Source organism: Podarcis cretensis (assembly GCF_951804945.1).
Source record: "Podarcis cretensis genome assembly, chromosome: 13".
Lineage (NCBI taxonomy): Eukaryota > Metazoa > Chordata > Lepidosauria > Squamata > Lacertidae > Podarcis > Podarcis cretensis.
In genome coordinates this window covers 34,229,187-34,256,983 of record NC_137182.1, presented here as the reverse complement: position 1 = coordinate 34,256,983, position 27,797 = coordinate 34,229,187, and positions in this window count along the sequence as shown.

Below are 27,797 nucleotides of genomic sequence, written 5' to 3'. Positions count from 1 at the left end.
AGATGTGCTACACTCTAGAAGTGCCTCTGCGTCTCTACTAATTATTCATCTGCACATTTCTTAACATAGCAGATATAACAAAAAACAACAACAACAGTGTGTCTAATCCATAGGAAGGCAAGCATAGGTAGCACCACGTTAGGAACATGTCACAACTATGGAAAGTGAGGGGTATGAAATATTCAGATGATTACATATGAGAAAATCCCTACAGCAAATGTCTCCAAATATTTTTGCAGCTACATAAGCCTTAGCATGCATTGTGTATTGTGGGAAGTATTCCAAGAGCAGCAGAACAGTGATGTAACATTTTCATGAAAAGCAAAATGCTGATACTATTATAAAGAATTAAGAATAATAACATATGGTATTCTTTACTGGAGATAGCCAAGAGAATTAGAAATGGTATTCTCTGTGGTCGTTTGATATTTCTTGGCATTTTATTATATGGAATGTACTTTTTATTACAGTGTTGTGCCAAAGAACTACCAGGAGATTCTGGCCTTAGTATTTGCTATGGAGGAGATTAAAAAAAATCCCACAATCTTACCTAATGTTACTGTGGGGTACCACATCTATGAAAGCTACCACAGTGTTCAGAGGACTTACAAGGCCTCATTGGATCTTGTTTCTACACAACGCAGACTTTTACCCAACTACAACTGTGATACCCAGAACAATTTGATAGCCATTCTTGGGTCAAAATACTCTGAGCTCTCCCTCAACCTGGCCAACATTGTAAATCCATACAAGATTCCACAGGTATCTATTACAGGGGATAGTACTAAGGTGCTACAACATAAGTTATTCAAAATGAAATTGTGTTTAATGGGTCAGTTTGAGGTTCAGCGTCAAACAAGCAAAAGTTTAAATATTATGCCTTAATAGTTTAATAGAGGCATATGAGGTGTTAGGAAAGGGTTAGTAGCTCTGGTGGGGGACACATCATGCTCCTTCTGAGGTAGTTCTCACCCATGGCTCCTAGACACTGTCAGCATGTGACCGTGGCTACATCCCAGGAATAGCTTTGACTGGCCGGCTAAACCAGCTGAGGATAGCTGGTGAATCTCAAACTCTCAGTGGGCTAGGGACTTCCCCTGCAGGTGAAGACAGGTTCCGGTGGATTGAACAGATGAGAGTGGGTTCACCAATCTAGAAGGCAGCTACTGTGTGTGCTAGAGGGAATACACACACACACACACACACACACACACACCATGGGACAAGGTCATAAATGTAGCCACTGGATTAGACCCAATCAGGCAGAGTGAACCTAAAAGGGGGATGGGGAAGAAGAACATGTGACATTAAAACATAACACATTGGCTAAGGTGAAAGGCAAGGAAAAAAAAGTATGACAGTGTGATTTCTTTGCCCATCCTAGAGGTGTGTGCTACAAAAAAATGTTTCTTGGAACTACTGGATCCAAAGCATTCTCCTGTCTACCCTTGGAAGCTCCCAAATGCAATCATTTTTATATCATTTCACTATTATAGCCCTAGATGCATTCATCTCACTGTTCCTCACTGAGAAGGATTTGTCTAACTATATACTGATGTGCATTTCCTGAATGAACACATTTTTGTATTACAAATGAAATATTAATTTAAATCACACCAGTGTATGCAAGCAAATGTACTGCACGCTAGTGAGTGATTTAATGCAGTTTTTTGTGACCATATCATTGTACCTATGTTTTATTCTTAGTTCACGATTGGCTCGCTTGACTCAAGGTTTATAGAAAGAAAACTCTTCCCTTCCTTATACCGGATGGTGCCAAATAACAACTATGAGTACAATGGGATGGTCCACTTACTTCTGCATTTCGGATGGACATGGGTTGGGCTATTAACTGTGAAATTATTCAGTGCAGAAAGATTTTTGCAAGCTCTAGTGCCACAGCTTTCTTTAAATGGCATCTGTATTGCTTTTATAACAAATATACAACCATGGGGTTATGCTGTTGATATGTCAGGGAAATGGAATACTGCAATATTTTCTACAATATCAGATACCACCAGCAAAGCCAATATAATTGTTGTATATGGAACTCCTGTAGTAATGGATATCTTGATCTGGTATCTTCATACAGCACATCTTCCTTCAGGTAAAGTGCTGCTTGTGACATCACATTGGGATTTCAAAACCACGAGTAAAAGCCCCTGGAATATGCAGTCCTTTCAGGGTGCCTTATCCTTATCTGTCCATTCAAATGAACCACCGGGATTCAAGACATTTCTCCAGAATCTAAACCCTTCCGAGGCAAAAGAAAACTGCTTAGTGCAGGATTTCTGGGAGAAAACATGTAACTGTTCATTGAAAAAGAATAGTGTGGGTGACAAGATTAAAAAACTATGCAATGTGGAGGAGAAACTAAAGAGTCTGCCATTATCTATCTTTGAAATGTGCATGACTGGCAACAGCTATGCTGTGTACAATGCTGTCCACACAGTTCTGCATGTTCTGCATGTCATGTATAAATCCATATCAAAATACAGAAGACACGTAGTTGGAAGGAAACTGGTGGCTCAGAATCTGCACCCATGGGAGGTAATTTCACCCAAACCAGTGTAATTTTCTTGCATAGACTAAAAGAACAGAGCTTTCCACATGTTTGTAAAAAGTAGCACCTACAAAAAAAGTATTGCTATGTTCATGGCTTTTTCTTTCTTCTGCATGAATCATTTGTTAAAGTTTTGTTACAGAAGTCACCAAGTGACATAGCTCTGCAGTGCCGATCATAGTGCTAAGCCAAAGCTTCTGCAGTCTGTATGGTTGCTCATTGCAACTGTACTACTGGTTACAATAGCAGGAAAGCGTCTTGAAAAATAAGAAATTGGAGATGAATTCACTGCTATCTCTTTTTATATCAGAAAGTACAATTCAACAATGAATTTGGGTTAACTCTTAAATTTATTCCCTTTTTCCCCACTGCAACCCCCATTTTGTCTATTTCCAAGTTCATATCTTTGCAAAGTATCTGGTAACACCATGTCAGCCATCTAATATCTTGCTATTTGTCTCTTTCTTTATCCTTGCTTTGAACATAGCTCCATTTCTTTCTAAAGGGTACCTCATTCAACAACAGTGCTGGAGAGACAATACAATTTGATGAAAATGGGGAGTTAGTTGCAGGATTTGATGTGACCAACTGGGTAATGTTTCCAAATAAATCTTTTGGTAGAGTCAAAATTGGAAGCCTGGATCTTCTGGCTCCTCCAGGAAAACAGTTAACCATACAAGATGAAAGCATTGTGTGGCATGGCAAGTATAACCAGGTGAGACAGAACAAACAACAAATCTTTAGTTCCAAATAACTGGATATTGATTGTTCAAATGTGTGAGTTCTTTTCAATGTCATTAGTACATTTTAGTGATGTTACATGCTCTACGATCATTGTTTGGAGTACCCCAATTTCCAGTTGATTAGTATGTACTCTGGGTTGCTTTAACTTGAATTTTGTCATATATTATTATTATTATTATTATTATTATTATTATTAACAACAACAATTATGAGCCACCTTATGCAAAAACAAAATCTCAAAGAAGCTTAAGAAGATAAAGTTATGTGACATAAAAGGAGTTTAAAACCAGAAAAAAACAATGAACAATGTAGAATACATGAAATGTTCATGGACCATGTGTAAGAAATGTAAGAACATGTGTAAGAAATGGCAGAATGGTGAAGGAAATTGTGAAGGAAGAGTATACATGAATTGCCAACAGTTGCTCCATCTCATAGTACCTAGCTTTAGAACAAGCACACACAGAGAGAAAGGGAGAGAGACACACACTTTCTCAATCCCTAATATTTCTCTATAGGTTCTTCCTATTTCTGTGTGTAATGACAAGTGCCACCCCGGCCACAGAAGAAAAGAGAAAGAAGGGAAGCCATTTTGCTGTTATGATTGTATTCCATGTCCAGAGGGAAAGATTTCTAACCAAACAGGTAGGAAGTAAGTTTGTCACAGGGGTCATGTACATGATGTAGGATACAGTTAGCCCCAAAATTCCAACTCAACTCAAATAGCAAACTCCACACTGTAAAGGGAGGCAGAGCACTGCAGCTGAGAAGGTGGTTTGTAGATCGATCCAGCTTAAATAGCTGACCAGACACTCCTTCCTTTGTGACCCTCAGTGTCTCTCACTCACCTTGGGAGAGACCATCTCAAGTCTTCTACATAAAGGCAGGAGGTGATAAATTGGCATTGTGTGCATGTTCAAATTGTGTCCACTTTAAAGTGTGTCCACTTTAGTACTTTACAGCAATATCATAGAAATTTCCTGTTCCACAAATTACCCAATCCACACAAAAGGCATACAATAGACAAAGCCGCTACTCTCTGTGCTCATAGTGATGTTTTGATATTGGCTGTTGTAATCAGGACCTGGACTTACACATTAGAGATGTAGTATATTTTGCTAATCATTGCCATTGGCTGCACCATCTCTCATTCAATATTTTATTGCAAAAATCTCTTGTAAGATGCAATAGGGAAAGCTGAATTGTATTAATAGTATTAATATAGCATTAATAGAATTAATTTCCTAATGCCAAGTACATTCCTCAGTCCACTTACTGTAGTATCAGTCAAGGTAAGCGTTCCATACATATACTGGGACTGCTGAATAATTTGCTTTCCCTTATTATGTACAGTTCCTGGTTAAGGGACCTAATGCCCTTAAAACAGACAACTGCTTATCCTTTAGGTAGAAGATTAAGATGAGTGGTAATCATGTCCCTGGTGAGTTTTGGATGGAGAGATTTAAATTGGCTCGCACACTGATCATGAAAATTATGCTTCATGCTTCTTTTCCTTTTAGCAGCAGACGTCATTTTCCAATTACAGCTTTTGACCAACTTAAAAGTGTGTATGATAGTAGATTAAAAATGAGAACTTTGTCACGAATGCTTATGTCCCACTGTCATCACTCATTAACCATTAAAATAAATTGACAAAATGTGTGGCACAAATATCTTACTCATTTCCAATAATTCTGGAATTATTAAGCATTAAAAAGCATGCTTTTCTTTTTAATTTTTAACAATTTTATTATTACAATTTCAAATACAAATATTTAAAGTCTTAATTCATCCATCTATAAATACAGTGGTGCCCCGCAAGACGAATGCCTCGCTAGACGAAAAACGCGCAAGACGAAAGGGTTTTTCGTTTCTTGAGCTGCTTTGCAAGACAAATTTCCCTATGGGCTTGCTTCGCAAGACGAAAACGTCTTGCGGGTTTGCTTCCTTTTTCTTAAAGCCATTAATACCCGGGGAATCCGCGCTCCGCAGGACGAAAAAATCGCAAGATGAAGCAACTCGCGGAACGAATTAATTTCGTCTTGCGAGGCACCACTGTATACAAAAGTTATAGATACGTACATACTGTATACGAAGTGTACAAAAATATTCCACATTATTCAATGTAACATCTTTCTTCAATATAACATCTTTCATCTTTCTTCTACTTTTTAGATATGGATGCTTGCACTAGATGTCCAGAAGATCAATATCCAAATTTGGATCAAAGCCAATGCATTCCTAAAGTTATAACCTACCTCTCTTATGAAGAACCTTTAGGGATGACTTTAGTTTTCTCTGCTCTTGCTTTTGCTCTCACCACAGCTTTGATACTGGTAATATTTATTAAGCACAAAAACACTCCCATAGTCAAAGCCAATAATCAAAGTCTAACCTACATTCTTCTCATCTCACTCCTCCTTTGCTTCCTCTGCTCTTTCCTTTTTATGGGGCAGCCTGGACAGGTGAGTTGCTTTCTCCAACAAAGCGCTTTTGGCATCATATTCTCTGTGGCTCTCTCCTGTGTTTTAGCAAAAACCATCATTGTGGTTCTGGCATTTATGGCAACCAAACCAGGATCAAGGATAAGAAAATGGTTGGGGAATAGGCTGGGGAAATCTATTGTATTTTCTTGCACCTTTGTTCAAACAGGAATTTGTGCTTTTTGGTTGAGTACTTCTCCACCTTACGCACATTCAGATATGCACTCCCTGATTGGGAAAATCATAGCAGAGTGTAAAGAGGGCTCAGTTTCCATGTTTTATGGTGTCTTGGGGTATATGGGCTTCCTAGCTGCTGTCACTTTCACTGTGGCATTTCTTGCTAGGAAGTTACCTGACAGTTTCAATGAAGCCAAATTTATCACTTTCAGCATGTTGGTCTTTTGCAGTGTTTGGATATCATTTGTTCCAGCATACCTGAGTACCAAAGGAAAATACATGGTAGCTGTGGAGATCTTTGCTATCTTATCATCTGGTGCTGGGCTACTTTTTTGCATATTTTCTCCCAAATTCTACATAATTGTGTTCAGGCCTGAGTTAAATAACAGAGAACAATTAAAATGTAATAAAACCTAAATTATTATTATTATTATTATTATTATTATTATTATTATTATTACCCTGCCCATCTGGCTGGGTTTCCCCAGCCACTCTGGGCAGCTTCTAAAAGAATATTAAAATACAATAACCTATTAAACATTAAAGCTTCCCTAAACAGGGCTGCCGTCAGGTGTCTTCTAAAGGTCTGGTAGTTGTTTTTCTCTTTGGTGGGAGGGTGTTCCACAGGGTGGGTGCCACCACCGAGAAGGCCCTCTGCCTGGTTCCCTGTAACTTGGCTTCTTGCAGTGTGGGAGCCACCAGAAGACCCTCCGCACTGGACTGCAGTGTCTGAGCAGAATGATGGGGGTGGAAACGCTCCTTCAGGTCTACTGGGCAGAGGCCAAGGCATTTGGCATGGTAGTTCCTGGGTTTAAGGAATATGTTTTGGTCTATGTTTGGCAATTATCCAATGGCATTTTGAACCAACATGGGTACTGAACTTGTCAAAACTGCACAGATTTGTACACCTCTTAAGATATAATAACTGCCATGCCCCAGCTAGAGGAGTCATCTTTGAGGAGGCCCTGATGCGCCTCAAGGCAAATATTACAAAGGAACAGACTGTGTCAACTGAAACTGAGAAAGAGAGGAGATACAGGCCTTCAGGGGTCTTGGAAATCCATTATATTTTCTAAGACACAAAGGGCCAATGCACAAAATGAAAAGTTGAGGGTGAGCTATCACTGAGATTGGGGAGGGGTTGTTACCAGGGCCTAATGGTGCAAACTCAGGCAGCAGCCAGCTGCTGGATTTCCTGTATGAAGAACAAGGATTCCTTGGGAGTAAATGGCTTCTTGTGAGCAAGCTATTTCTCATGAACAGACCAAACATGTCTGGAAAGCCAGATGGCCTGCAGCTCTGCTTTGGGTGTGCCTCTGAAGTCTCATGGTTAAAACCAGTGCCTTTTTTCTAGATTAAAAGGTCCAGTACTGCCCCCTCATCACCCCCCTCCCCCTGTGTCTCCCTCTCTCCCTTGCCCCTGCTTCCCTGAATGTCTTGCAAGCCTTTCTGCAGCAGGCTGTTGCTGTGCTCAGTTTTTCTTTTATCCAGGTAGGTGACAAAGCAGAGTAGCCACCCTGTTCGCCTACCACAGCAGAAGCCAAAGTTAGTCCAAGAAAGAGTTGTAAAGTCAAAGCTAGTCACACTCCAGAGCGGAACCACTGAAGTGGGCATGAGTAATTAGGTCCACTGACATAGCAGGTCTACTCTGGGCAGAACTAAGATATCGCCAAAGGGCCACAGAGCACCTTAAAACAAATTATTATGGCAGAAGCTTTGGGTGGACTACTATGCACTTCACCAGCAGCCTTCTCCGTATGTGCCTGCATACTTAATTTCAGATAATTAGGAGTGATGGTAGTGAAATTCTTTCCAAATAAAGGGCAATAAGCATACAGAAAACTGCCTATTTATTATCTTCACATTAATCAGCAAAATATAATTAATGTCAATGGATACTGGCTGGTGTACTTTCTTGTAGCATTTTTTTTATTATTTTGTTGCAGGTAACTCATTTTGCTTATGTGATAAAGCTTAGTATAATAACATTATATAATTTCAAAAAATGTTAGCTATTAACTAAGCTGAATTTTATTCCTGATAGAAGCTAAAGCCATCCTAGCAGGTATCAAAGTATCAGTAAAACTTGTAGCCTAGTGTCAACAATGGGCTAGCTATGTTTGGAGAGGCTTCCAGCTCAGTTTTAGTAGGTCAGTTACTGGACAGTCTGCCACATCTCATTGACTCATAATTGTAGATAAATAGGAAAGCAGAATTTCACTCAAATTGTGGTGACTGGGCGGAGGGCCCACATGTGTGTAAATAAAAGTCAGGGTTCGGGAATGGTCATAAAATAGTTGTTGGGGGAAAGCTATTTATTTAATTTATACATCACCCTTCATTCAAGAATTAGAGGGCAATTTAGAATTAAAAAAACACAAAAATGAACTGGAGCAGAATGGTAAGGGATTTAAGAAGAGGCCCAGGATGGGCTTTGGAAGCCTGAAGGGACGCAAGAGTAATAGCAGACATAGGCATCTAGAACAAAGCTAAAGATGCAAGACAGAGATTCATATAACTGGTGCAAATTACTGAAAGAGACCTCTTTGGAAGCCTTCAAAGAAGAACTATTGCCAAAATGAGAGATACTTGCAAAAATGAAGTGCCATTTGTTTCTGGAATAGTCTGGAGGCCATAGCTTCAATCCTGAGAAAAAGATGAATGACTACAAAATAAAGGAAGCAAGGACCACATTGAAAATTGTTTCCAAACCCTGGATCCAATCTTGAGTGAAGCCTAGGAGCTGGCATGAAATGGAAGTATTATTAAACCAATTGGAACCATTGACCATAGTATCATATGTACAACAGTAGAGCACAAAACATTAGAAATAATAAAGACTCTGACTAATTAAAGAGGAGGCATTAATTAACAAAGCAAAAGGCTTATATTAATTATCTGTGGTGGAGAAGGGCACTCTGCTTTGTTAAAAATCTTCATTTTATAGTACTTTAAACTCTCCATCTTGTTTGTGTGGCACTGGCTATAAAAATGAAACTGAATTCAGCATGGGAATAGAATGCACTGTTTACTTAAAGCTTTTATAGGCAGACACTGCTAAGTGGGAGGTTAACAGAATCCAATATGGCAAAGATTGTTGGTATCATGCGGTGATTATTGGATGAGCAGTTGGAAGAGCTTAGAGCTGAGATGCTTACAATGGTGAATGAAAATGGGTCAGAAAAGGCCAGACCTTTGGAAAACAATATTGATCAACATCTGCCCTCGGAACCCTCCAACACGGTGATAGTAAAATCCAGGAAAAATCTTATTGAACACCATATTCCCATTTTTTCTCATGAAAGAATGGTAGTGGTTTTGGTTGTCATGATTTCACATGATTTTGCAAGACAATTTCCGCAAGGAATGGTGCCCAAAAATGTGTGTTTGCGGGCACTGTGCAAGATTGCACAACCCCAACCCTTTAAAAAGTGATGGGGGGTTTCAAGAGGGAAAATTGTGGTGCAAAATCTTGCAAGACCTTGGTGACCAAAAATGCCACTGGTCTCTCATGATAAAAATTGGGATGCCCCAATTTTTCTGAGACACTTTCTGGGTATGCCATACAAGTTTACCAGACTGTTCACCTCCCACTGTTTTTCCAGTTATTTTTCTGTATGTAGCAGAAACAGCAATGTCTGCAGACAGGGAGATGATTATCACCCATATAATTATGAGCATATAATTACCCTGCTGAACAAACCCCAGAAAATGTATGTTCAAGGCCTTGAGAAAATAAACCACCACAACAGAAGTACTTATAAGAGTCTTCTTCAATGCTCAGAGCTGGCCCAAAGCATAAAGGGCAAGAAAGGCCCTGTCATTCTGAGCTCTAACAGTTTTAGGATAAGTTTGCAGTCTTTGGGTGTGCTGTGGTTTCTTCCAGACTAAGCATATTTTGAGTTGCTCGAACGATCTGCACCTCACTGTATCTGTTTCTCCAAGCAGTGCCTCACTTATAGATCCTCCTAGTAAAGAAAATACAACTTCTGTGTGCAGGCAGAAAAAATTGCACAATCTTGCAGTCAAGACATGAGGTGCATTAAACAGAATTTTTTAAAACTAAAAAAATTAAAAAACATGAAATAGGAGCGGAGGAGATGGATGCAGTCACCTTCTTTCACCAACTGATCAGTGTAAAAACGGGGTCACATCTTGTTCAAATTAAGTTGAAACAAGACTCATCTGAATAAAAGTGGCATTGAAGAAAGCATTGACATTTTGTCCCCAAAATGCTCATGTTATTGATACTGCTGCTTGTTTTTCTCCCTCATATTGTGAGCAAGAGCCATTCCATTCTTTACAGCTTGAAGACCCGATTTGTCCAATGCAAAGTAAGAAACATCACTTCACAGGAGTTTTCTCAGTCAGGAAATATTGTCATTGGGTTTATTGCTTCTCGGTTCTACATGATGCACTTCCCTACAATTTCATCTGAACAGCCTTCTTTAGCACCCCAGAAGGAACTCATGTAAGTCACCCTCTTTTTCCTCTGTAGAATTAATGTTTTTATCTCACAGAAATTAAGAACAGATAATGAAGCAACAAGAGGTATTTTCCTCCGATATAATCTGAAATGTGAGATGCAAATCATATGTTGGTACTTCTGAACATTTCTATATTTTTTGAATGTAGCTCCATCCCTTTCTAAGAAATCTCACATTCAACAACAGTGCTGGAGAGACAATACAGCTTAACGAACATGGAGAGTTAAAGGCAGGATTTGATGTGACCAACTGGGTAATGTTTCCAAATCAATCTTTTGGTAGAGTCAAAATTGGAAGGCTGGATCTTCAAGCTCCTCCAGGCAAGGAATTAACTATTCAGGATGAACGCATTGTGTGGCATAGAACATTTAAATCTTTTTCTTCCAAATAACTGGAAATGGATTTTTGAAATGTGCCTGATGACTTTTTTCAATATTGTTACATACACTCCAATTAGTGCACCCCATTCTGCAATCAGCAAAAGGTTTCAAGACTTCCAACATGTACCCTGAATTGGTTTCATTTAAAGAGGGTCTCTGGAGACTCAGGAAATGCTTGTAATGTAAGGCTAATCTGTACATATATTCACAGTAAGCATAAGAAGTTGGTTCATAGCCCTAATTTCAGGTGTATAGTATTTCCATTGATTTCCCATCCTTTCTCCCATGATCCCAGGGATGGTTACAGATAGAACATCAGCAAATCAATCAAATGCAACATTCATAATACAGAAATAAAACAAGAACTAATAATTTAATTGTACACAGAAAATAAAAAAGGCAAAGAATAAATGAATAGCAGCTGGCCTTCTGAAAGAAGAGTGTTTTCAACTGCCAGCAAAAGAGTAAATGGTGGGCAGCAGAACTACTTAGGAAGGGGGATTCAAAAAAATGGAACATTAAAACTAAGATGGCTCTGGAGTATGTTGCTTACTCTCAGTCTTCAGGTAGTAATTTTATAAAATACGAGCAGGAAAATATATGGGGATATCATTCCCCATCAAATCTCCCCAGGCTCCAATGGGATTAGAACCACCAATATCACAGCACTGTATTGTCCTACTAGGGAATTCAAGTCTATGTCTCTTTCAGAATCAGTTTCAGGAGTGCTGATCATTTGATCACTTTCACAAACCCTTGAAAGTCATCTCTGGGCATCAGAAGAAGACCAGCACCTTAATCATGGGCCAGCAGCAAATTGGTAGCCAGTGCCATTCTCTCAGCAGTGGTGTGACTGGTTGCCAATACTGTGTCCCAGTAAGCAGTCAAGCAATTTGTATCAGCTTCAGCCTCTTGACCAGCCTCAAGGGATTCCCCACATAGACACCAGGTCTACAGCCCCCCTTGTTTCAGATGTTACAGAGAAGTGGAGTCCATTACGTCAACTCAGAAGGATACCATGGTCAATGGCATCAAAAGCTTTGACATATCCCCTGTCCTTCTCCTCATAACCAAGCATGAAACCAGACTGGCATGGGTCAGCCATGATACACTGGAAAAGAGATATAGGACATATTATAGAATTAAGTGTGTTGGAAAAAATGAGGAGTAAGAATTTATAATTTACAGACTGTGATACGTTGAAAGACGTATGAAAACTTCATGAAGATTATATATAGGTGGTATTTTATGCCCAGTAAATTAGTGAAAATGTATAAATCAGAATCAAGTGCCTGTTGCAAGTGTCAAGAAAGGGAGGGTACTTTTTATCATATGTGGTGGACATGTGGAATTCCGCAGAAATTCTGGGAGGTGATATATAATGAAATCAAAAATGTTACAAAAAGACCAGAAACCTTCTTACAAGGTATATTAGGAACAGATACCGCCGCAGAACTGCAGAATTTCTTTAAGCAATTACAGCAGTCTGAGGTATATGCTAAGAAATAGAAAGAGAGAATGAACCCAACAAAGGAGGAGTGGCAGATACAATTATTGGAATATGCAGTATTGGCAAATTTAACCAACAGAATAAGAAATCAGCAAGATGGCGTGTTTAAGAAAAAGTGGAAAATTTTTACAGATTACCTCAAGAATTATGCAAAGCAAGATAAAGTGTTAGCAGGATTAATCTAAATGTAGCAGTTTAAATTATTAAAATTATAGTGGGGGAAAAATTGAATAAAAGGGGAATTAGAATATGTAGTCTTAATTGATAAATAAATGGAACCATGGAAGGGGGAAACATAAGTCTATTATTCAATGTGTGGTGATATTCAATGAAATGTGAATTGTAATGAAAATGATAAAATTGGACATTTATTTATAGATTCTTCCCACTTCTCTGTGTAATGACAAGTGCCGTCCTGGATACAGTAGGAAAAAGAAGGAAGGGGAGCCTTTTTGCTGTTATGAATGTGTTCCTTGTCCAGAAGGGAAGATTTCTAACCAGACAGGTAGGAGATATTGTTGTCACAGAGGTCAATGTGCCTTTGAAACTTAAGGTAGGTGTTTTCAGTACATTCCTGTACTACTAATTATTTTAACAGTATCATAACTGTTTTTAATGTACAGTTTTAAAATGTTGCATCTGTTGGGATCTGTTGGTAAAGGGTGAGTAATAAATTGAATATTAGTAAGTGCAGAATGAATTCCACAATTATCCAGCAAGACTGACGTGACTATATTTGGTATTCAGCTAAGTTGTTGTGCATGCAGAACAAGGCCTGCGCATGCAATGGAACCTCCCTGCTCCCCCCCCCCCCTTCAGCACCTAAACCCATTCTGAGTTTCCCAGAAGGCTCCAGGGAATAATTATGGAGTTCATGGAGAATAGGGGGAGGCCAAGGCGGGAAGTGCCAGTTCATGTGTGGACCTCATTCACCATGTGCTTGGTCCACAGAGTGCTACATTGAAACCCACCATATGGCTTTAAAGGGGGGAAATAATCATGCTTAACATGTGCATTATCTTGTTTGAATGCTGAAAATATTCCATATGCAGTACACTTTCCACCAACAATGTAAACAATTCCTTTTCAGAAGTAGCCCAGTCCAAATTTAAGACATTTAGTAAAACAAGTTACTATTTAGACTTTCATGTTCTGACATCAGCAATTCTGGCCTGGGCCTTAGAAGGACACCAAATGGGTTTTATTATATTTGTTGTTGTTGTTGTTTAGTCATTTAGTCGTGTCCGACACTTCGTGACCCCATGGACCAGAGCACGCCAAGTACTTCTGTCCTCCACTGCCTCCCGCAGTTTGATCAAACTCATGCTGGTAGCTTCAAGAACACCATCCAACCATCTCATCCTCTGTCGTCCCCTTCTCCTTGTGCCCTCCATCTTTCCCAACATCAGGGTCTTTTCCAGGGAGTCTTCTCTTCTCATGAGGTGGCCAAAGTATTGGAGCCTCAGCTTCACGATCTGTCCTTCCAGTGAGCACTCAGGGCTGATTTCCTTAAGATTGGATACGTTTGATCTTCTTGCAGTCCATGGGACTCTCAAGAGTCTCCTCCAGCACCATAATTTATTATATATCTTTTGCTAACTATTGGTATTGGAAGTAACATCTCTTATTCTATATTTCACTACAGACATTTATTGTGAGACACATCACATCAAGGGGAAGCTGAATTTTCAAAAATTCATCTTCATTATAATTTTCCAATGATATATATAACAAAAAAATTCAATACACATTACTTATTCCATTTTTATTAACCCCACCATAGAAAAATAGATATAAAGCAAAAACAAAACAACAAAAAATATGTATATTGAGAAACTGAAATTACATGATCTGAGAACCTATTAATCTCAATTTATTTCTTCAAATAAGTAAAACATGTGAATCAATAGAATGATTTATTATTATTTTTTTATTACTTATACCCCATCCATCTGACTGGTTTGCCCCAGCCACTCTGGGTGGCTTCCAACAGACGTCTTTGAAAAGTTGCGTAGTTGTTTAACTGTTTGACATATGATGAGATGACATTCCACTGGGCAGGTGCCACCACCAAGAAAGCCCTCTGCCTGGTTCCCTATAACTTACTAGCAGTGAGGGAACCTCCAGAAGCACTAGCAGAGGAAGAGGAGTGCGGGTGGAACGCACAGCCCCTGGCAGCGCGATCCCAGTAAGTGCCATCGCAGCTGCCACCCACCTATGCTGGGTGCCACGCCCCTGCAGGCAGCATACCCCGCCCCAGGATGTGCACCAGCCCTGCCCCCACCTGCTCTCTGCTCCCTGGTGCCGGAGCATGAAGCTCCGTGACTAACCAGAAGGCCCTTGGAGCTGGACATTATTGTCTGGGATGAACAGGCCCTGAATATATACATATTCCTATATACAGGGCCTGAATTGTGCTCAGAAATGTAGTGGGAGCCAACGTAGATCTTTAAGACCAGTGTTATAACATCATGCTCATTAGGGTGGAAGGTGGCTGTGATTTTTTAAATTAGTTTTATGCTTTCTGCTAGTTCTTCCAGGGCTGGCATAGCTGCCCCACAGTTCTGGACTAGGATCTGTGGAATAATGTGCCTTCTTTGCTGATATCTCACATCTGATGGAACTGTTCTTTGCTTAAAAGCAAAGATGGATAGTCTTCGCATGTGAGGAGTTTGCAGTTGAATGACAACCCTTGGCTAATGAAAATGGAAATGAGGAGAGATTTAATGCAGCTCCAACAATGACTTTATTCTAGATATGGATGCCTGCACCGAATGTCCAGAAGATCAATACTCAAACTTCCACCAGAACCAATGCATTCCCAAAGTCATAACCTACCTTTCATACGAGGAACCTTTAGGAATGACTTTAGCTTTGTCTGCTCTTGCTCTTGCTCTGATCACAGCTTTGGTGATAATGATATTTGTGAAGCACCAGAACACACCCATCGTCAAAGCCAACAACCAAAGCGTCACCTACATTCTTCTCGTATCCCTCCTACTGTGTTTCCTCTGCTGCTTGCTTTTTATTGGAAAACCTGGACAGCTAATTTGCTTACTCCGACAAACAACGTTTGGCATCATATTTTCTCTTGCTCTTTCCAGCTTGTTAGCTAAAACCATCACTGTAGTCCTGGCATTTATGGCTACTAGACCAGAATCTAGAATGAGAAAATGGATGGGGGAAAAGCTGACAAACTCTATCATGTTTTCAGGCTCCTTTATTCAAGCAGGAATTTGTACCCTTTGGCTGAGTATTTCTCCCCCATACGCAGATACAGACATGTACTCCGTCAATGGGGAATGTACTCCGTCAATGGGGAAATTAGAGCAGAGTGTAATGAAGGCTCAACTGTCATGTTTTATACTGTCCTGGGCTATATGTGCTTCCTGGCCATTGTCAGCTTCACGGTGGCATACCTTGCTAGGAGGTTGCCAGACACTTTCAATGAAGCCAAATTTATCACTTTCAGCATGATGGTGTTCTGCAGTGTATGGTTGTCCTTTGTTCCTGCCTACCTGAGCACCAAAGGAAAATACATGGTGGCTGTGGAGATCTTCTCTATCTTATCCTCCAGTGCTGGGTTACTGCTTTGCATCTTTGCCCCTAAATGCTATATTCTTCTGTTCAGGGCTGACTTGAATAACAGGGAGCAACTAAAATCAGGAAAAGACTAAGTTATATGAGAATTAAAAACAGATGGAACTTCCCTCCCCCCCCCTTTGAAGTATCCAATCTGAATGGTAGAATGAATAGTATAATGACCGACACATACAGTACTTCACAGAGGTTAAATATACCAAGAAACATCCTTTCTAAAGCTTTCTAAAGCTTTCTTGACCTGAAAATTAATCTCAACGATGTTAATGGACCTTTTCTTTGACATTTTAGTGAAATTATTTGCAAGATCCACAAGGTGAAGTTGCACATTTATTCTCTTCATATTCATCAGCCAAACAGAATTATGGACTGAAATTTCCATGAATAAATATAAGATAGGGACTGAAGGTAATAATATATTGTTATTTTTCTCTCTGTTGGAAAAACGTTAGTGGAAATGGTGGTTCATGGACCAGTGCCTTTATGTAAGCAATTGGCTGCTGGTCTGTGATGATTTCCCAGAAATTACAGGAGTAGGAAGGGAAGGGAAAGGGCAGCCAGGATACGGAGGAGGAGGAAGCGAAGAGGAGGAGGAAGAAAACTACCTACCTATCTGCAGGGCCATAGCTAGGGGGTGGCAAGGTGGGCCCCCACCATGGGGCACGGGTGATGGGAGGGAACAAAATTTGCTTTAAAATATGTCCTTAAATATAAATATTGATTATTGCCTCATAAGAAATGGTTTCAAATAGCGGGTGAATTGAATGGGTGGAGGGGTTGGGGTTGGAGGAGAGGTGGAAAGAAGAGCTAATTTGTCCATGGCTAGGGGGTGCAATGTGGACAGTTGTGCCAGGGGTGCAAGATCACCTAGTTACGGCTCTGCCTATCTGCCTATGTCAAGGGGGAGGGGGCTGGAGTTGTTGCTGCTGCTGAGTCTGAATTGGGAGTAGGAAGACAGGGTCCTTGGAAACACTGAGCCAGGGGAGGGAGGAGAAACCCATAATGAAGCAAGGAGTGTCTGGTGGCCCCCTCAGGAGCAGTTCAGCAGACTCCCTTACCTGGACCTTGTGTATGGACCTTGTTAAGGTGGCATCTGTACTCTTTAATTAAGTACTTCCCTTTCATTCCCAGATACAGACATGCAGTCACTGAATGGTTAATTCATATTTGAATGCAATGAGTGCAATACCGTGTTGAATGCAATACCGTGTTTAATTGTGTCTTGGGTTATATGTGTTTTCTGTCTGTTGTGAATTTCATTCTGGCTGTCCTAGCCAAAAAGTTACCTGATGGTTTTAATAAGAATAAGTATACAAATAATGCACTATTGTTGTGTCAAGAACATGCTGCAGAATAACCCCACAATAAAACACCAGTCTGCATGGGTACGTTGTTTCTTTCCATCTATCTACCCCTACCCAAACATGCTGACCCACGTAGAATACAACTCAGATTAATCAACCTTCTTAAGAGTCAACAGCCACTAACTGTTATTGATGTTGGCTTTTCAATTTATGCAAATTTTTATGGTTGGCATATAAAGGTAAAAAAGGTGAAGGACCCCTGGAAGGTTAAGTCCAGTCAAAGGCAACTGTGGGGTTGCAACCCTCATCTTGCTTCAGATCGAGGGAGCCAGCATTTGTCCACAAACACCTTTCTGGTCATGTGACCAGCATGACTAGACCACTTCTGGCCAATGGAAACGCTGTTACCTCCCCACTGCAGTGGTACCTATTTATCTACTTGCACTGGCATGCTTTTGTACTGCTAGATTGGCAGGAGCTGGGACAAAGCAACGGGACATCACCCAATCATGGGGCTTCAAACTGCCCACCTTCTGATCAGAAATCCCAAGAGGCTCAGTGGTTTAGACCACAATGACTATACTAAGAGTTATTATGCAGCGCCAAGTCAGCACCATTTCTACTTTTTGTAGATCCAAGAGAAGACAGAGAAAGAATGCCCTTTCAATGTTTTATTCACTCTCACATTTGTTGATACACTTATATGTAGTAAATCACTTCAATACTATGACATGCCTCCTAACTTTTTTAATGAAATGCTGAGAAGAAGGGAGATGTAGAGTGAATTTTTTTTGGCCATCTCTCCAACAACCTATTATTATTAATATTATATCACTCAATACAGTGGTACCTCAGGTTAAGTACTTAATTCGTTCTGGAGGTGTGTTCTTAACCTGAAACTGTTTTTAACCTGAATCACCACTTTAGCTAATGGGGCCTCCCTCTGCCGCTGCACCGCCGCCATGAGATTTCTGTTTTCATCCTGAAGCAACGTTCTTAACCCGAGGTAATATTTCTGGGTTAGCAGAGTCTGTAACCTGAAGCGTATGTAACCTGAAGCGTTTGTAACCCGAGGTACCACTGTTCATGCAAGAAGCTGAGAATCAATGTACCAAGATGAATATGGGTCAAGCAACTGATATGGTCCAAACATATAAAAGAATGAAGAAAAGAGAAAGAGGATAAAAAACTGAATTCTTACATTGGTTCATAAATCACAATCTGTGAAGGCTGTTCCATGAAAGAGGGTGTATTATAAAGGAACACGACTTGAGAAACAATCCCACCAATGAAAAGGTCACCTCATTGGTACAATTCATGAGGTATTGTGATTGGCGAGTGTATGTAAGACACCATCCTCCTCCTCCACCTCCTCTCTCTTTCTCTTTCTCTCTCTCTCTCTGTCACACACACACCCACATTTTTGTAATGTGTTCAGATCATAGTTACCATAACACATATTCAATGAATATTGCATTTATTTATTGTGGGTGTGATGAAAGTGTCATGCTGGCAATGCTTGGACTGGCTAGTAAATATTTTGCCTTCTATATTCTATTGCTGGGCACAAGGCATTAGTAAGCCTTTCCTCATAAGTGCCAATGAAATGAATGAATGGATCTGGTATACTTCTGTTTGCCCCTGCAAACTGACCTCCTAAAGGAATATACAGTGGTACTTTGATAGTGCTTCTATCATAAACATCACATGTTGTTTATTTAACCAGACTGATCCATTTTTGTTCTACAAAGGGTCCCTTTCTGCATCTCCTACCTCCCAGAAATTAATACAGCTCCAAGGCTTCAGCAAAACTTAATCTGACCTGCTTATTGCAGAATCAAGATCCCCATGGTCAAGGGGAAAGTCATTTTGTAAGTATTCTCTTTTTCTATTCCCATTGGACAAATTATATCATTTAGGGAAAACTCATATAGTATTCTGAACAAGGGCCTTGCCTTGCCTTAAAGTAACTCGGTCTCAAGTCACCTCAACATGACTCTGACGCATCTTTTTATACAATATGTGAAGGAGCACAGCCAATAAACCACTTGCATAAGAGACTGGTTGAATTGTGGTAGGATGAAAGTGATACCTGTTCCACCTGCATATACAAATCATTATCACATATTATTTTATGTTCATAGAGGGAGGAAAATAACACGGCAGAGTTCTTTTTCAACTTACATTCATTAGAATTTGTGCATAATATTCATGTTATTAAGTTGTGTGGCGAGTTCCCGCCCCCCAGTGGAAATAATGAGACAGGACAGAATTATTAAGGTTAATGGGCTAAATAAGGCCACAACCTTATTGGTTACAGGTGATGAGTGGTATTGGCTTAGGCATTGGTCCAGCAGACTATATCCGACTTCAGCCCATCCACCTGAAGTCCAGGAAGGGTTAACCACCAGTAGGGGAAGTCCTGCTGACACACATCAACCAGGAACTCCCCCAGGGTCACCAGTTGGGGGTGTGCCTTAGGCCATCACATCCATAGGCTTCGGACAGGGCCACACACCCGGAATCCTTTATCAATATCAATATACGGGGCAGGTGATGGTGCTACGTCCCCTCTTTCATCTACAGAGCAATACCAATGCATAACCACCAATATCAAGAAAGTTGTGATGATTTGCTATGAGGTAGGCAAAAACCAAGTGGCTGGTGCCAATTTGCCAGGACCCTCAACGGCGACCAACCAAGGCCCATAGCAAGGTCAAGGAACGAAAACCTTATAGGGCGGGAGGGTGGGAAAAGCAGCAACAGCTGGCAGGCAGCAAAGAGGGAGATCCCTGGCTGCGTCCTGGTTTAAATCAGGCAGGCCACACCCCCAGAGCCAGCTGATTGCCTGGCCAGGAAGTGACACGGCCGGGAATCCCCCCGCGCGTGTGGTGGGGCCGTGAAGCCCGCTACTCCACCTCCTCTGAAGGGCGGAAGTGGCTTTTCTCTCTTTCCAAGAGAATAGAAACCACATTGAACTAAGTACAAGTGAATGATTCTACTCTGATTTTGGGAAAATATAATACCATACCCTCCAACACAGTGACAGCAAAATCCAGGAAAAATCTTACTGAACACCATATTCCCATTTTTTCCTCATGAATGAACGGTGGTGGTTTTGGTTGTCATGATCTCACATGTTTTTGCAAGACTATTTCCCCAAGGAATGGTGCCCAAAAATGTGTGTTTGCGGGAACCGTGCAAGATTGCACGACCCCAACCCTTTAAAAAGTGGGGGTTTCGAGAGGGAAAATTGTGGTGCAAAATCTTGCAAGACCTTGGTGACCAAAAATGCCACTGGTCTCTCATGATAAAAATTGAGATGCCCCTTCAAAGGTCTTTTGTCTCATTTGTTTAATCTTCCATTCTATTTATTGGTTCATCAGTTCCATATATTGTGTCTGATGTAATTTTATTTCTCTCAAAATTTCTTGAGACTTTGGTTTTGCTCTCAGTTTCTTTTCCCCTTCTTCTATTTTCTTTAAAATTTTATCTTTCTTCTAATTTTGCTTTTCTTCTTTATTGCATTCTGTTGGATCAGAAACCCTCTCATAACGGCCTTACTTGCGTCCCAAATTGTTCTTTTTTCGACGTCAGTATTCATATTTATTTCAAAATAGTCTCTCAGAGTTTTTTGGGCCTTTTTGTAAACTTCTTCATCTCTGAATAAGGTGTCATTCATCCTCCATCTAAAAGAACCAATTGTTATTTGTTTCATCTCCATCCTAACGGCATTGTGGTCGGAGCAAGTTTTTGGGCAGATTTCCACTCTCTTTATCTTCGGTGCCATCCCTCTAGTTATCCATATTGAGTCAATTCAAGTCCATGTCATCTTGGCTTCAGAAAAGAAGGTTCCCTCTCTTCTCAAAGGATTCTTTGTTCTCCAGATATCCACCATATTGTCAGTCATTTCAAAGAAGGTTTTAGGTAGTCTGCCATCATTGGTGACTACCTGTTTTTGTGCTTTGTCCATATTTGTAGATACCACTCCATTCATATCTCCCATCAAGATTAAATTGTAATCCAAATGTTCAAGTAAAGTCTCATGCAACTTCTTAAAGAATTCAGATTTTCCCCCGTTCGGCGCATAAATTCCCACTGCCAGAAATTTTTCTCCTTGATATTGAATTTCAACTGCCAAATATCTTCCTTGTTCATCTTTGAAAATTAATTTTGGTAAAAGTCTCTCCTTTACATATATCACAACTCCTCTTTTTTTTACTCTGTCCGATGAAATAAATTCTTGTCCCAATCTCTTATTAATAAGTAGTTTCCTGTGTTGCCTCGTTACATGTGTTTCTTGCAAACAAATCAAATCCAGTTGTTCTTTTTTCAATATATGAAACACACATCTTCTTTTTCAAGGGGAATTCAGTCCATTACAATTCCAACTAAGAAGTTGCAAAGCCATGATGGGATTACTTCGCTTCTCTTCCCACTGCTCCAAGTAGTTGCTCTTCGTCTCTCGGTGGTTTTCTCTTCTCTGGGCTAGGGAGTCCAAATGGTAAGTTTGCTATACCCAAAATTCCTTTTTCCAGTGTTTTTGTCACTTCCTCTGATTCTGCTTGTTTCTGAAGGTGTTCTCCGTAGTCTCTCAAAAACTTGTCTTTGTCGTTTACTGTTCTTATTCTTATTTTCCTTTCTTTATATTTGAACGATAGGCCTTGGGGAAATTCCCACCTGAAAAGTATCTTGTTCCTTCTCAACAAAACCATGAGATCTCTGTAATGTGTCCTTAAATCCAAAATGTATTTTGGAATATCCTTAAAAATCTCCATAAAAGAGTCCCCAATTTCCAGAGTTCTCTGGTAATGTAAGTTCAGAATTTTGTCTCTTTCTTCTTTCGTTCGCAGAGTGATCAAACAGTCTCTTACCCTATTCTTCTTCTGGCGTAGCCCAATTCTGAAAGCACTCACAATCTTAAATTCTTCCTTCCCCAATTTTTCTTGCCAAACGTCTGTAAATTCCTTTGTAAGAAAGTCCTCCAGGTTCTCAGGTTCTCCAGGTTCTCAGATTTTGCTCCTTGGATCGTAATTCTATACAAGACAATGCCAAATCATGATCTTCCAATTTCTTATATGCTGGTGAAATCTTTTCCTCAGCGGCAGATGCAATCTGTTTTGCTTCCTCAGCTACCTTCTGGGTCGTGGCTGATTCCTCAATTAATTTTTCGATAGATTCTGTGTTAAAAGTCACTTTCTTTACCAAATCATTAATACTTGCTGTATTCACATCAGTTTTTGTTGATGCTGCCACCACCTGTTTTTTTGTATCTACCACTTCTTTTGCTAAATTTTCCAAGGAGTCATTGATTTTACTGAGTGCTTGAGTCAACACATCGTCAGTTGACATAATTTTTGATTTAGTCTGCGTGGCGGTTGCCCTTCCTGTTACTCCCGGAGTTGAAGGCTTTAGCTGATGGTATGTTTTGCCTGACCTAGTATGATGTATTGGGTCTATTTTTTCTTTACCATCTGCTGCCATAGCCTTCTCATGAGAATTCAAGGTCAGATCCCACGCCTGGGAGATTTCTTAAAAGTTTGTTTTGAGAAGGAATTTTCCAGTGGCACAGTTACTATAGCAAGAGAGGAATTTTCCAGTGGCTTAGCTATTATTGCAACAATGTCATTGTCCTCTAGGGGGATAACTTCAGCAACAAAATAATCTTAACAACAAATATAGTCTTTAAGAGGCCCCCTTAGCCCTTCCAAGCCACCATTTTAGAGTTCCAAATAGCTACTGTAAAACCCTAAAAGGGTTACTTTGTGCCCAGAAGAAGTCCAAAAACACTGTATCTTTCTTGCAGAGTTACTTAAAAGACTTAACTTTCCCTTTCAAGTCGAGCCCCTTTCAAATGGCAGTCCGTTTCCAGGGCTTTGAGACAGCGGAATTAACTTTCAACTTCAACTTTCACGCAGGAATATAATTTAAATCTTCCCCCCTCCGTTCCTGCAAACTCGGGGGGAGACCGCTTTTTGGTGTTTGGTTTTATATCTTTCAAAAAAGAGTCTTTTCAAGGTTTCCGCTTTAAAAGTCCCTTTTGCTTTGTTCTATCTACAAAGAGGGGAAGCAGACTTCCTGTTTATACTTTCCCCTTTCAGCACCAAATTTGTTCAAATTTGTTCTTCAATTTAAATCCAAGAAAAGCCTACTCACGGGTAGATATTTTAGCATCAAATTGTCCAGGAAAAAGTCAGCGCTCTCCAGCCACAGCTGCGCAGCTTCACTCCACGAAAATGACAGTCGGCTCTCAGCAATGCGCCGCTCACTCCGATCCACTTCGGAGCCTTTAAAAAGGCTTTTTCTCCGGCCGGGGGGGCGCAAAAGGTGCCCACTGAGCCCCCACGCTCACAGGCTTCACCCGCCTGTGATTCTCAGAGGTCCCCGCTTTGCTGTAGCAGCAGGACCCGATCTCGTGGAGCTACTCCCTCTGGAGCTCAGAGGGATTCCGCCATTAGCGGGAGGCGCCAACCCGGAATCGGCAAATAAGTGTGGGAAACTTTTGTCCTGGCAAATGAGAAAAAGACAAAAGTTAAATACCATTACAAATATAGAAGTGGAAGGAAAGAATATACATAACCCAACTGAGATCAGAAACTGTTTTCAAAAGTATTTTAAACAATTATACTCAAAAGGGCCTCAGAAAGATACAGACATAGAACGTTTTTTAAAGATAAATGGATTACAGAAAATTTCACAAGAAAACAAATTGATGTTGAATCACAAAATATCAGAACAGGAAATAGAAGGTGCCATTCAAAGTATGCAATTGGGCAAGTCTCCAGGACCAGATGGGCTGACCTCCCGGTATTACAAATCTTTGAAGGACTATTTAATACAACCTTTGAAGGAGGTCTGCAATGAGATCTTGGAGGGGAAAAGGGCGCCGGAGTCGTGGAAAGATGCATACATTACGCTTATACCGAAAACAGAGACTGAAAAGACTCAACTTAAGAACTACCGCCCCATATCCTTATTAAATGTGGATTACAAAATTTTTGCTGATATTTTGGCTAGAAGATTGAAAAAAGTTTTGGTGGATGAGATTCATAAGGACCAGGCGGGCTTTCTCCTGGGAAGGCATTTATCTGATAATTTGAGGAACATAATTGACATTTTGGAAAAATTAGAAGTAAACATAAACACGAAAGCAGTTTTTGTATTTGTGGACGCGGAGAAAGCCTTTGACAATATTTCCTGGAGTTTTATGAAAAAGAATCTACACGGTATGGGGGTACGGCAAGGGTTTGAAAACGGTATAGGCGCAATTTATTCAGAACAAAAAGCAAAATTAATTGTAAATAATGTGGTTACGGAGGAATTTAAGATAGAAAAAGGGACACGACACGGGTGCCCAATCTCCCCACTGCTTTTTATATCGGTCTTGGAGGTTTTGCTGAACATGATTAGAAAAGACCAGTTGGTTAGAGGGATACAGGTCGGAGCCAAACAGTATAAATTGAGAGCATTTGCAGATGACCTAGTTTTAACGTTACAGGAGCCAGAATCTAGTACGAAAAGGGCTTTAGACCTAATTAATGAATTTGGTCAAGTAGCAGGATTTAAACTGAACAAGTCAAAAACTAAAGTTTTAGAGAAAAATCTAACATCAATGGAAAAAGAAAGGTTTCAGAATGAGACTGGTTTGACTGTGGTTAAGAAAGTCAAATATTTGGGGATTAAGATGACAGCGAAGAATGTGAACCTATTTAAAGACAATTATGAAAAATGCTGGTCAGAAGTGAAAAGAGATTTAGAAATATGGTCAAATTTGAAGCTTTGCTTGCTGGGCCGAATTGCAGTTATAAAAATGAATGTATTGCCTAGAATGTTATTTTTGTTCCAAACATTGCAAATTGTGGATAAGATGGACTGTTTCAAGAAGTGGCAGAAAGATATTTCTAGATTTGTCTGGCAGGGCAAAAAGCCCAGAATAAAATTTAAGATTCTAACTGATGTAAAGGAAGGGGGGGGGGCTTTGCCCTACCGGACTTCAAACTTTACTATGAATCAGCAGCTTTTTGCTGGTTGAAAGACTGGCTGCTTCTTGAGAACACAGACATTTTGGACTTGGAAGGTTTTAATAATGCTTTTGGGTGGCATGCATATTTATGGTATGACAAGGTTAAGGTTCATAAAGTGTTTAAAAATCATATTGTCAGGAAAGCATTGTTTAATGTTTGGATAAGATACAAAGATTTACTGGAAAATAAAACCCCAAGGTGGCTGTCACCGATGGAAGCTAAGGCTTTCAAAAGACTTAATATGGAGTCCAATTGGCCAAAATACTGCGAGATTCTGGAACAAGAGGGAGACAAATGGAAATTGCGGAGTTTTGAGAAACTAAAGAGTAAAGTACGAGATTGGCTTCATTATTACCAGATAATGGAGGCTTATAAAATGGATAAAAAAATCGGATTCCAGGTGGAAAAATCAAAATTAGAAACAGAATTGTTAGAACCTAAAACTAAGAATTTGTCTAAGATATATAACTTGCTGTTGAAATGGAACACTCAGGATGAAACTGTGAAGTCTGCTATGATTAAATGGGCACAAGACGTTGGACACAACATTATGTTTGCTGACTGGGAACAGTTATGGACCACTGGTTTGAAATTCATGGCATGTAATGCCTTAAGAGAGAATATTATGAAAATGATTTATAGGTGGTACATGACCCCAGTCAAGCTTGCAAAAATCTATCATTTGCCCGATAATAAATGTTGGAAGTGTAAAGAGACTGAAGGCACATTCTTTCACCTTTGGTGGATGTGCCCAAGGATTAAGGCCTTCTGGGAAATGATTTATAATGAATTGAAAAAGGTACTTAAGTACACCTTCTTGAAGAAACCAGAGGCCTTTCTTCTGGGCATGGTCGGCCAAATGGTATTAAAGAAGGATAGAATTTTTTTTATGTATGCGACAACAGCAGCTAGAATTCTTATAGCAAAATACTGGAAAACACAAGATTTACCCACTCTGGAGGAATGGCAGATGAAGATGATCAAATACATGGGATTGGCGGAAATGACTGGCAGAATCCAAGACCAGGGGAAAGAGTCGGCGGAAGAAGATTGGAGGAAATTCAAGGACTATCTACAGAAATACTGTAAAATTAATGAAAGTTAGAATGATGTTGGACAGAAATTAAATGGTTACCAGCTGTAATGTAAAGGTGGAATAATAAATTAAAATAAGCTATATTAAGGTGGTAACAAGGACTTTGCTGAATTTAAGATTCTAAACTGGAATACAAAAGGGGGAGGTGAGAGGAAGTCCGGGATATAAGGTAATGGAAATAAGAATTGGGAATTATACTTGTTTTGTTTTGTTTTTAAATGTATATTTTTGTTTTTTGCTGTGTTAATTGGATTTCTTTTGTTTATAAAATTGGAAAATCTTAATAAATATATATGGGGGGGGGGGAAATTGGGATGCCCCAATTTTTCTGAGACACTTGCTGGGTATGCCATACAAGTTTACCAGACTGTTCAGCTCCCACTGTTTTTCCAGTTGTTTTTCTGTATGTAGCAGAAATAGCAATGTCTGCAGATGGGGAGATGATTATCACCCCTATAATTATGAGCATATAATTACCCTGCTATACAAACCCCAGGAAATGTATGTTCAAGGCCTTGAGAAAATAAACCACAACAATAAAAGTACTTGTAAGAGTCTTCTCCAATGCTCAGAGCTGGCACAAAGCATAAAGGGCAGGAAAGGCCCTGTCATTCTGAGCTCTAACAGTTTTAGGATAAGTTTGCAGTCTTTGGGTGTGCTGTGGTTTCTTCCAGACTAAGCATATTTTGAGTTGCTCGAACGATCTGCACCTCACTGTATCTGTTTTTCCCAGCAGTGCCTCACTTATAGATCCCCCTAATAAAGAAAATACAACTTCTGTGTGCAGGCAGAAAAAAAATGTACAATCTTGCAGTTAAGAACTGAGGTGCATTAAATAGGGGAGAAATCAATTAAAATCAATTAAAAAACATGAAATAGGAGTGGAGGAGATAGATGCAGTCACCTTCTTACACCAACTTCCTTGTGAAGGTAGAAAAATTTGCACAATCTTTCAGTCAAGAACTGAGGTGCATTAAAGAGAATTTTTAAAATAAAAAAAATTTAAAAACATGAAATAGGAACAAAGGAGATGGATGCAGTCACCTTCTCACACCAACTGATCAATGTAAAAATGGGGTCACATCTTGTTAATGTAAAAATGGGGTCACATTAAGTTGAAACAAGACACATTTGAATAACAGTGGCATCGAAGAAAACAGTGGCATGTGTGTCTGGAAGGAACATTTTGTCCCCAAAATGCTGATGTTATTGATACTGCTGCTTGGTTTTTTTCCTCATATTGTGAGCAAGAGCCATTCCATTCTTTCCAGCCTTAAGATGCGTTTTGACCAATGCAAAGTAAGTAACACCTACTTCACTCCACAGGAGTTTTCTCAGCCAGGAAATCTTGTCATTGGGTTTATTGCTTCTCGGTTTTACATGAGGCACTTCCCTACAATTTCATCTGAACAGACTTCTTTAGCACCCC